General features: G+C 36.1%; 1 long non-coding RNA gene across 1 annotated transcript in view; it reads left to right on the forward strand.

Moving 5' to 3' along the window:
- Window positions 1–10130, forward strand: part of LOC125918103 (uncharacterized) — a 28161-nt gene extending 18031 nt beyond the window's left edge. Inside the window, exon 2 of the long non-coding RNA XR_007456378.1 lies at window positions 9576–10130. This is a non-coding gene — a long non-coding RNA (uncharacterized LOC125918103). The remainder of the gene's footprint in view (window positions 1–9575) is intronic.
- Window positions 10131–10841: the final 711 nt, after the last annotated feature.

The raw sequence follows: 10841 nt of genomic DNA on the forward strand, positions 1-10841 counted from the left end.
AATATAGGTTAATAAGTTAGTAAAAGAAAAAAAAATAGATGTGAGGTTAATGTAGCAGAATAGAAATCATAGGAAAACTGACACATACATTGTTAGACAAAGATGCCAAGATAATTCAATGGGGAGCGGATACTCCTATTAACCAACGCTTTGGAACAACTGAATGTTGGTATAAAAAATAAAATGAACCTTGACTATTTGTCATATACACAAAAATCTCATACTACATACAAATGGATTGTAGATAGAAACATAAAAGTAAAATTTAAAGCTATAAAATAGGTAAAAACAGAGAAAAAAATCTTCGTGACCTTTGGTTTAGTCAAAGATTTCTTAGTGCACAGGAAGTTAAGCATGAAAAAAAATTCACAAATTGGGCTTTATCAACATTAAAAATTTCTGTTCTTTGAAAGGCACCATTAACAAAAGAGAATGAGTCTGGGAGAAATACTTGCAGTGCATATACCTGACAAAGGACTTGAATTCAATACAATATAAAGATGCTTTTACAAATTTGTAAGAGGACAACTCCATGAAGAAAAGGGCATAAGATTTGAACATAAACTTTACACAGAAGATATGTAAATGATAAGTAAGTATATTAAAATATATTCAAAATCAATCATTAGGGAAATGAGAATTAAAAGATAGTGAGGTGTGGTTTCATATTTACTGGGATGGCTAAAACTTAAAGGGCTAATTGGTTGGCAAGGATATAGATCAACTGAAACTCTCAACCATGTTGGTAAAAGTGCAGAGTGATAACTTCTTTGAAGAAATACGTGGCAGGTTTTTTTTTTCTTTTTTTTTTTTTAAGCTTAAATTTTAGTTAATATACAGTGCAATATTGATTTCAGGAGTAGAATTCAGTGATTCATCACTTACATACAACACGCAGTGCTCATCACAAGTGTCCTCCTTAGTACCCATCACTCATCTAGTCCATCTCCCACCTCCCTACCTCCATCAACCCTCAGTTTGTTCTCTGTAGTTAAGAGTCTCTTAATAGTTTGCCTTTCTTCTCCACCCCTCCCCCCATATGTTCATCTGTTTTGTTTTTTAAACTCCACATAGGAGTGAAATCATGATACTTGCCTTTCTCTGATTGACTTATTTTGCTTAGCGTAATACATTCTTGCTCCATCCGCGTTGTTGCAAATGGCAAAATTTCATTCTTTTTGATAGTTGAGTAATAGTCTTCTCTCCCTATCTGTCTCTCTGACATCTTTTTTTTTCCATTCATCAGTGGATGGACATTTGGGCTCTCTCTGTAGTTGGGCTATTTAATTCTGCTATAAACATTGGGGTGCATGCTTCCCTTCAAATCTGTATTTTTATATCCTTTGGGTAAATACCTAATAGTGCAATTGCTGGATTGTAAGGTAGTTCTATTTTTAGTTTTTCCAGGAATTGCCACACTGTTCTCCAGAGTAGCTGCACTGGTTTACATTCCCACCAAGCAGTGCAAAAGGGTTCCCCTTTCTCCACAGCCTCACCAACACCTGTTGATTCTTGTGTTGTTAATTTTAGCCATTCTGACAGGTGTGAGGTGGTATCTCATTGTGGTTTTGATTTGTATTTCCCTGATGATGAGTGATTTTGAGCATTTTTTCATGTGTCAATTGACCATCTGGATGACTTCTTTGGAGAAGTGTCTATTCATGTCTTTTGCCCATTTCTTCACTGGATTATTCGTTTTTTTGGGTGTTGAGTTTGGTAAGTTCGTTATAGATTTTGGATACTAACTATATATATTATTTTTAATAGCCTTCTGAATTTTCTCAATGGGTTATAGTTCACTTCCCCTACTGTTTCTTTTCCCTCTAGTTTTATTTTCTTTAGTACTGGGGATTATTGTCTTTGAGCATAGACCTTGACGTAAAGCTCTTAGTTTTGCTTCTCTGTTTACCTTGAGGTAATTAATATAGGAAAAGGCAGTACTGTCCAGGCAAGTGTTAAGAGTGGATTTTCAACAAGATACTTTACTTGTATTGGATGTATAATTGATTTTAGGTTTGACAACATGAAGGTAAGTAGGAGAAAATAGTTAAGGACTAGAATGTTTGGAGCACGCCTGTGTTAATGGGATTAAGGCAGAGATGACTTATATGTTGAAAAGGAAAAACAACAACTCAGTTTTTGTTTTCGTAGTAGCAGTGGCAGCTGTAGATGAGTAGAGTTCTAAGAGCAAGTTTTAATTTAACATGAATACAGCAGAAGTAAATATGATGCCAAATAGCTACAGAAAAATATAGCAGATAAGTAATTATTTTGCTGTTTTTAGATATGCACTTTTCTTTTTTTTAAATCTGTTTTTGGATTAGTAGGGACTGTCCAGTGTTCTTAGGCTCTTTTCTGAATGGGATACCTTAAAAGAGGGTTTGCTTCTGGGTTTCTCTCCAAGTGCTAGGAGCATTTGTTATGATTGTGGTTGTCTGTACTACAGTGTATCTGTAGTAGAGCTTGTCACATAGGAGGTACTCAATAAATATTTCCAAGATGAATTTTTATCAGTTCCCCAAGCATTTGAAAATGAAATAATGCTCTAATAATATAAAATTTAGTATCAATATGTATTGGTACCAAGCAGAGATCTACCAATTCATCTTTAAGAAACAGATTAACTCTCAGGTTTTACAATAAGACTTGAATTTAATTCTCTAGAATATAGTCTACATAAAGCCTGTCAACGGGTTGGTTAGCTGTTGAAACATGGAAGAAACATGGCTAAGGGAAAGGAAACTTTAGCCAATGAACTTCAGATATTTTGGGCAAGACCATTCCTGTTGTGGAGATGGAAACATCAGAATGTCTTTGTTAGAAATTGATTTAACTAGCTTCTTTTGTTTGATTCCATGTTTACTCAGCAGCAGTATAATTTCACTTTTCAGTGCGTCTGCTTATGGCAAGATCTTGAACTGGCCATAAAGATGTGAATAATTTTGTTCCTGTGGCAGTTGGATTTTTCAAGAAAATTAATATATTGCCATTATGGTCATTATGATATTTATATATCAGTCGTATGATATGAGTTTGAATTTGTCCCTGAAAAAAACAAAAGCACCACTCAATATACTGACAGGATCAGGGCTTACCCAGAAAGGTAGAAGATCAGACCCTGGACCATCACACTAATAGTACTTCACCAAAGTAATTAACAGAATTTTTGAGGCCTATAAAGAAAGCTTATCTTGCAACCCAGATTCTTTTCCCCCCTCTATTGGAATGAGTTTAGTGGCATGGTCAAGTGTTTGGAGCAGCTAGATAGAATTTGGCATTTGATTTAGGTGATCTTCTTTGCAGTTGAACATTTTGTATTCATTTGCCTGTAGAGTGCTCTCCAGTTGGTAGAGCAAGTATATGTAAATGTGTATGTACTGTATTTCATAAAGAAATATTGTAAGGTCAAATTTGAAGTTATTTTATGATCACTGACTTTCTTAATTGGAATATTTAGCCCATTTATATGTAGTATAATTATTGAAATGTTTTGTTTACGTCTGTCATTTTTCTATTTGTGTTGAGTTGTCCAGTATTCATTTATTCATTCATTTATTCCTTCATTCCTTCTCTCTCATTCGCCTTTTCCTGTCCTTTCTGGAGTTAATAGAATAACTTTAGGTATTTAATTTTAATTCTGTTGACTTTAGCTGTACTAAATTTATATACTCATACATATTTTAGAGATTGCACACCAAGAATTACAAAACACATTCTTAGCTTACTATAGTCCTCTTAGAGTTAGTATTGTCAGCATTAAAATGTAAGAACCTTACAAAAGTAGAATTCCTTATCCTTCCATTTCTTTTATGTGGTTATTGTCATATATTTTATATCTATGTATGTAATAAACCCCAGAATACAGTGTTACTTGATTGCTTTAAGCAGTTGTCTTTCAAAGCAAGGGAAGAAAAAGATATTCTTTTATAAATATAAATATCTTTTATATGTACTCCCATTAGTTCCCTTCAGCCTGAGGGCAACAGATTTTCACTCATCTTTTGTTGATCATTTTTGAGGGGCATTTTGCCGGATATAGAATTTGGAGCTGAGGTTTTTTGTTGTTGTTGTTGTTGTTGTTGTTGTTTTCCCCTTTCAGCACTTTAAAGATGTCATTTCATGAGCTTTGATAAGAAGTCAACCATTATTGATAGTTCTCTGTTTTTTGTTTCTTTCCCTTTATCGTTGGTTTTCACTGGTTTTGACTAATATGCATAGTGGTTCTTTTTCTATTTCTCCTACTAGAGGGTTAGTGAGCTTCTATAATCTGTAACTTGATGTTTTACACCATTGTTGGGGAATTTCCATCTGGGATGTCTGTAAAAAATGTTTTTCTGCTCCATTCTCTTTTACCTGTCCTGAGACTCCAGTAACATATATGATAAATTACTTTGTATCGTTCCACGGGTCACTGAACTGTTCATTTTTTCAATTTCTTTTTTTCGTTCTTCAGATTAGATAATTACTACTAATCTGTTGTCAGGTTCATTAAATTTGTATTCCAGTTAGCATTTATACATAACAAACCACCTCTAAACATAAATACGACGTAGAACATTTATTTATCTTCTACTCATGCATTCAGGGAGTCAGGAATTCAGATGAGGCATGGTGGAGATGGCTTGTTTCTGCCTCACAGTATGTGGAGCTTTAGCCGTGAAGACTTGGTGACTAGAAATGAGTTGACACATTGGGGGCCCGAATTATCTGCAGGTGTTTTCACTGGCATGTCTGGTAAATGCTGGCTGTTATCGGGTCTTCAGCTGAGCTGTTGGCCAACACCCCTTTACTTGACCTTTCCAAGTGGTCTCTCCGTGTAGGTTAGTTTGTGCTTCATCGTAGTATGTTTGTTAGCTTGGTGTCCAAAGTGAGGATCCAGAGTCCAAGGTGAACGTATGTGACATGTTTATGATCTGGTCTTAGAAATCACTCACTGTCACTTTTGCTACACTCTCTGAGTTCCAGCAGTCACAAAGCTGTGCCCAAGTTCTAGGGAGGAACCGCAGACTTTACCAGTTGATGGGAGAAGTATTAAAGGTACGTTAATGAAGAGTGTGTGGGATGGTGCTACAGTCACTCTTGGAAATGCAGTCTGCCATGTCTTTCTTCTGCAGTCTCTAGTCTTCTGTTAAGAGCACAGAGTAGATTGTTCTTTCCAGATACTGTACTTTTGAGACCTAGAATTTCTGTCTTTTATAGTTTCTGTATCTTTGCTGAGACTTTTCATCCTTTTACTTATTGTAATAACCTTCTTTTACATTCACGTGTGTATTTACAATAGCTGCTTTGTAGTCCACCTCTGCTAATTCCAACATTTGGTTCATCTTGGAGTTGGTTTCTATTGACTGCTTTTTTCTCTTGGTCGCGGGTCATGTTTTTCTGCTTTGCATGTCTAAGAAATTTTAATTGTATGCTGAATGTTGCGAATGAGATGTTGTAGGGAGTCTGGATTGCTACTTTCTTTATGGGTGTTGAGTTTCACTTTGGCAGGCATTTAAATTAACGGTTAATCTGGTATTGTCAGCCTTGGTTTTCTTTGTTAAGGCAGGCCTATTTCAGTTTTGTCTTTCATCTTAGGGCATGGTCCTCACTTCGAAGGTGTGGCCTTTCTGGGGTCTCAGCTGAATACCTGAGGTGCTTACATGAAGTCTCTCCGTTCTGGCTGGGCCAGAACTCTTTCTCCTGGTACCGTGCTGTCTCCGGTGTCCTCTCTAGTATGCTTTCAGACCCTGCGCACCTGCAGCCAACCTTTGGCCAAGGACCAGAGGTGCATTTCCGTATGGACTTCTGAGGCTCTCCCATTCATCCCCTTTTCTGTGCTACTCTGTTGCACAAACTTTAGCTGCCTTAGCACCCCTGAGCTTAATCAGATCTCTGCCTTTTACCTCGGTGAGATCTTTGTTACATTTGTTGTTTCTGCTTCATCAGAAGAGACCCTCCCAGCTGAAAGCACGGTGGTTGTGGGAGTACTCTCCTGTTTTTCTGGAAGCCTCAGAAGCCTGTGCTGCCTTCTGTTTAGTGCCTCAAATAGTCACCTCATCCATTTTGCCCAGTTTCACATTTGCATATAGCAAGAGGATGATTTGTGTACCAGATATTCTGTAATGGTCAAAAACGTATACATGCTACTGTAAGAAAATTTTTATTAGATGACCCCTTTATATTGAATGCCAATATGAAAAGAAGATTCTTAGAACAAAATTATTTAAAGCATGTAATTTGGTTACAATAACCTTGCTATTATAAAATAATTTATAATGTTCAAATTTTGCTTTTTATTGCATTTTACCCATAAATTTGTATTGACTTTCTCTAGAAATGGCAGATACAGTGAAAATGTTTATATTATTCTCTCTTCCCAACTACTGGTTAAACATTGTTAATCAGTAATGATATTCTTTTCCAGTTTTCAACCTGGATGTTTTTTTATAGTCTTAATATTGCACCCCAACAGGCCGCCACCAGTTTGATGCCTGTTTGCCAGTTCTAGCGTATTTCCATTTTACTAACCCAATCAGTATTATTTTGTGGGATATTTAATTTTATGAAAGGTTACCCCAGTGGATAATTTTCTAGAACTAAGGTGATTTAAAAAAAAAAAACAAAAAACTCAAAGGAATCATTCAGGCTATTTAGTAAGTCCTCAGCACTTAACTGTATCGAATGTAGAAAAATACAAGATTGGGAAGCAGAAATTCTCAGCCCTTGTGCCTCTAATAATACTTGAGATTTAAAAGAGAATCAAAAACTGGGTTTGAATATACCTTATAGACACCTAGCCAAAGTAACCCGAGAAGTGTCTTGATGAAATTAAAGATTGGGCTTTCCATGGCTATGCCTCTAGGAGGGATTTAAAGAGCATTTACTAGCATTTTAACAAATTGTTTGTGTTTGGTTACTCGTTGTTTCTCACTGGGATCTGATTTGTGGTTTTGTGATTGTGTACGCCAATAATTTCTTTTAAATATCCTCAAGACAGGCTCAGTATGAATGAAACCTCATGAGTCTTCATAAACAGGAATTGCATGAATCTCATTAAAACTATTTCTCAAAGAGGACTGTTATCACAGTAAAAAAAAAAAAAAAAGCCTAACTTCTATTTTTTTCTAATGCAAAAATAGTATATGAAAATACTAATTTTGTGTAAACTAAGGTATATTGTTCAAAAGCAGTTGGATTTCTAAGCTCATCAGACCCATTTTTTGGAAGTAAAATAGTTTGATACAACTTTGTCCGTTCTGTACTTTTTGGGAAAATACAGTAGGACAGGCAACTTCTCTTTTCTTTTGAAAGTAGTGTACGCTTCTGTTTTAACAGCATAGTTGCAGAAGTGTTGGAAGCGAACAGTGAAAACCTGCGTCTGTCCCCGAGAACTTTTGCTAACCATTAAGACCGTTTTGGTAGGTGCCCTTTCCTTCCTTTAGGCACCACTTGAATGTGCCTGCGGGGCCGCCACGTGGGAACCCTGCTCCCTGGATTTGGGCAATAGGATGTGCATGTCCTTGTTAATATAGTGTCGCTTTATGTACTTGGATTCAAAAGTTAAAATGACCAGACCCAGGATGAACTAAACATAAATTGTTAATCCTCCGGAACACCTTTTTCTCTGCTCACATTTACATTACAGGCTTTCTGTGAGAAAACTGTAATTTGCAGATCATTTCCTGCTTATTCATTTTCTCTCCAAAGAAACCCTTGGAGGAAAAGATAAGGCAGATAGTGATGAATTGTTGTTTTCTGAATTTTATAATCACTGTCCTTCAAATAATTTGTTTTTGTCTTGGTTATCCCAGTTGTCCATAGCATTTATCTAAATTTCTAAATTTTCAACCAAATTAAAATACAAACTGAGAAAAAGTTAAAAGCTTCTGGAAGAAAGCATAGAGAATATCTTTGTGAACCCTAGGGGTAGGGAACGATTTCTCAGAGAGAGGACACAAAGTTCTAAACAAAAGAACAAAAGAAAACTTTGATATAGTGGATTGTATCAGAATTTAAAATCATTGATTGTCAAAACACGTTATTAAGGGAATGAAAAGGCAAGTCATAGACAAGGAGCAAATATTTATGTCAGTACATGTGTCTGACGAAAGACTTTTTACCCAGAATATATAAAAGCCGGTACTAAATAAAAAAGCCGGTTAATGCAACTGGGGTGGGGGAGAAGAATGAGCCCATGATTTGAAGAGACATTTTAAAGAAGAAGGTATAAAAAAGGCTAATAAACGAATGAAAACATGCTTAAAGTCACTAGTCCTGAGAAGGAAATTTAAAACCGCAGTAAGATACCATTTTATGTACATTAGAAAGACCGTGATTAAAACAGCACCAGATGTTGATGAGACTTTGGAGCAACTGGAACTCTCTTAAAATGCAGATGGGATTGTAAAATGGTATCACCGTTTTGGAAAACCGTTTAGTAGTTTATTTTTTATGGAGTTAAACATACCACCTGTCTACCCTGTCTACAGCAGCTCTACTTCTGATTATCATTTATTTATGTGAGGAACGAAAAGCACGTGTCCCCAAGATTCTTGCACAAGAATGTTTATGTACTTACTCATAATACCCCCAAACTGTAAACGTCCTAAATATCCATCAAAGGAGAAGGAATAAATAAATGGTGGGGTCGTCCTCAGAATGAAAGGAATGAACTGTCGATATAGGTAACATAAATCAATCTGTAAAACATCAGGTTGGATGAAAGAAGCCAGTCGCAAAAGACTGTGTGTCATGTGATTACATTTATGTGATGTTCAAGAACAAGGACAAATTAATCTGTGGTACTAGTAGCTGCCCGGGAGCTTGCTGGGGTTTGACTGTATCTGGGCATGAGGGAATTTTCTGGGGTGGTGGAAGCATTCTGTATCTTGATTGAGATGGTTGTTACAAACTCGTAGAATTGTACACCTAAGATCTGTTTGTTTCACTGTATGTAAATGTTGCCTCAGTTTAAAGAAAAAGTACAAACTGAGAAAGGTACAGGCATGGAGAAGATGAAGATGGAACAAGAGACAAGAGACATAACACTTTTTTCTGTAGTGTATTCAAGTTCGGTAGAAGTCGTCATAGAATCAGTGCTTCCTTGATTAGTTGAAGAAGTAGGTTAAAGTGACGTATCATAAAAAGTGGCACATACCTTAAATATTTAAAGAAAAGAACCTGTGCAATATTAGAATCAAATATTGTTCTACAGGTTTATTAACCACCACCACCAGAACCAAAAAGTAGTTATTTTTGTTTCCTTCTGCTTGTGGACCCCTTCTTAGAGTGATTTTAAGTTAGGATTACGAATATGCCTGCCATGTTGGTCATTTGTTTGTGGTTTGCAGTAGAAAATAAAGATTAGACATAAATTAGAGAACAGCCATAGAGAAAATCAGCGATCATCTTTTTCTTCTCCTTCATTAGTAGAACGCTTGCTTGTTTGCTGTGTACATGTTTTCCCAGAATGCCCATAGTAATTCCAGCTCCCCCTTTGGCTAGATATGATAATGTGACAACTTAAGATCTGTGGTTTTAAGTTGAGTGATGATTTCTTAAAGGAGGGACCTGTTCTTCTTTCTCTTCTCCAGTCTGTTACTGCTGCAGATATGGCACACCATCTTGGACCTTGCGGCTGCCGCTCACGTTGGCCAAACAAATGGTGGAACATTCCTTTTATGAAATCCTTTTATCCAGTCCTTTATGAAACATCTACCTTACCAGCTGTAGACTACTAATCCTGGAGTTTATGTGAGAAAATAGCGTATTTAATATATTCAGTAGCATATTTGTTTACGACCTCCACCTCCGCACCCCCCCCCCCCCCCCACCTTTTTTCTGTTTCTCACAGGTAACCCTTATTCTAATTGATTCGGTTACTCCATTATTAGTTTGATAGCAGGAGCCATAGTTCATAAATAATTTTATCCCAGGGAAATAAGCACAGTTTCAAGTATATAATACGTGTTCTCTCCATATTCTTAAATAAATAAAAGGTAACATTGATAGGAATGGGTATCAAGGAATGAACACAGGAAAGCATACCATTCAAAAGAAATACTAGTGACCTGAGCCCTCGATGAAGCACTGGCCATGCAAGGAAAGAGCCTGGTCTAGAAACTGTTGAGTGGTTTAGAGAATGAGGGCCTGACTCTGCAGAAATAAGAGGAACCCATCTTGTCATACTAAATCCATGAGAAAACGTTTTGTTGGTGTAGGAATGTCAATAGAGAGCCATTATTATGTTAGTTTTGATTGTAATCAGAAAATTTTCAAAAACCTAATACTTGATGTATTATAGTTAACACACTAAGTAAAATCTACTTATAGTCTAATGACTTAATTTTTGTGTATATAAATCATAATATTTTGACATTTGCAACAACTGTAGTGTGACATAAAAATATATCATTTTAATTAGTGACAAAGTTACTTGTGTACCACTTGTATTACTGAGTGACACGATTTTTCACATCCAAGTTTATGAACTCTTTCCCCCTCCATCCCAACCACACACATACTTTCAGCCCTTCTTTTGCTCGTTAAATAGTAATTTTGGTTATATCAATTTTGGTTTTTATGTGATTATGACTAGATAAACACCATTTACAGTTAAGTAGTATAACTTTTTTTCTGGAAAATTTTGTTTTCCCTGGAGTTCTAATTCTCTCTCCCTCTCTTTCAACTTTAGTTTCTATGTTCTTATCCCTGAACTGTGTAAATCTCTCAACATGTTCAAGCACATTTGGCATTATGTCAATTTTATCTTCTTCAGGAGCCTTCCGATGTACCCTAATCTGGGTTAGTTGATAACTAGACTTTCTTCACCAACATTCTGGAAATTCTCTTTTCCCTTC

This window comes from Panthera uncia, unplaced genomic scaffold (assembly GCF_023721935.1).
Source record: "Panthera uncia isolate 11264 unplaced genomic scaffold, Puncia_PCG_1.0 HiC_scaffold_440, whole genome shotgun sequence".
In the NCBI taxonomy this organism is placed as follows: Eukaryota; Metazoa; Chordata; class Mammalia; order Carnivora; family Felidae; genus Panthera; species Panthera uncia.